We start from the raw sequence: 1,572 nt of genomic DNA, 5'->3' as shown, positions 1-1,572 counted from the left end.
CCGATCTGTGCCGTTTAAATGCGTTTACCGTGAATGTCAGCATATAGGTGCACTAACATGTAAGTGTCTGCTGAGTTGACCACGGAGATCTGAGTGTCTGCTGACTTTACCGCAGCGATGTCCAGTAGTCTCCAGGGAGAGCAACAGCTGGTGCAGCTTTTCTCTTTATTTCTGCCCCCCTCGACCAGAAGCGGAAGTCGCCTTTTCTCTACGGCAACCCTGAAGGGACATCATATCTCCAATACAAAACGATAAACATGAGACAGTCTGTTACAATAATAATAATAAAAAATACTTACCTGTTTTTTGTTGTTGTTTTTTAAATATTATTATTATTTTTTTCCCATCTCAAAAGGCTCAAGGACACACACACACACACACACACACACACACACACCTGACTATAGGATGTTTGCTGGCTTTTATCCCACTGTTCTTGTCATCCTCTTGTTGTTATGTATATGTATTGTCTCTTGTCTTTCAATTAAAAAATAAAATAAAAAAAATAATAATAAATTAAAAAAATGCGTTAACGCGCGATAAAATAATTGTCGGTGTTAATTAATGAATGCGTTAACGCGAAAATAACGCGTTAATTTGCCCAGCACTAATATATATACATATATGTATAAACATATATAATATATATAAATATACAGTATACATATATATATCATAGATTAAAAATGAAGACACTGACACTGATAATTCAAAGAATCAATAGTTGCAGAGAGCAGCGTCCTGACAGCCAATCAGAGAAGTCAAAGTCAAGGTGGGAGAACCAGGAGGTTCCGTTGGGAGGGGGGGGGGGGGCGTGTTACAGGAAGCACCAGAGTCCAGCAGGGACACTCTGAATTATTGATCAACTTAATGGTGAACTTTCATTTTTTTTCTGCCGTCACTTCGAGTTTTGACTCTGACAGTCACCTAAGATTTCCCATGAGGCCTCAGTCACCAAGGAGAGACAAGGAGAGACAAGGAGACTCCTCCTGACCGCCACAGAGAGAAGAGGAGAGGCCGGTTCAACTCCTCGTCCACCCGACAACATTCTCAAAGACAAACCAACAGCACATGTTACATTCGTGAGGGATTCCTTCTCAGGATCAAAGGTCCAAACAGATCCTCCTCAGAGGACAAGGACAAGTCCAGCATAAACCTCTAAGGGGGACATCCCAAGTCTCCTTTATGCATCCACGTTACCTCCTTTTCCTCTCACCAAGGATGCATGGAAGGAAGCATGGAAAACATGCTAGGAGAGAGGAAACGAGAAAACATGTTTTTAACCCTTTCCATGTGAAGCGACGTCTATGGGTTCATCTCAAGTCTCTTAATTGCATCCCCGTTTCCCTCACTTGGGTCCTTTCCTTGCGTCCTAGTCCCTCCCACCAGGGATGCATGGAGGAAACCATGCGAGGAGAGAGGAACGAGGAAATATGTTTTAAGAGACATGAGACGTCCTTTCCTCAGTTGCGTCACGTGAAGCGACGTCTGTTTCTGATGACGGTGCTGATGATCACAGCTGATCAGCTGTCAGTCGGCTTTAACAGCTGGAGAGACTTTAGATAAGTTAGT

The sequence above is a fragment of the Anarrhichthys ocellatus genome, unplaced genomic scaffold (assembly GCF_004355925.1).
Source record: "Anarrhichthys ocellatus isolate YVR2014 unplaced genomic scaffold, GSC_Weel_1.0 scaffold165, whole genome shotgun sequence".
Taxonomy (NCBI): Eukaryota; Metazoa; Chordata; class Actinopteri; order Perciformes; family Anarhichadidae; genus Anarrhichthys; species Anarrhichthys ocellatus.
Note: the sequence above shows the minus strand (reverse complement) of the source record.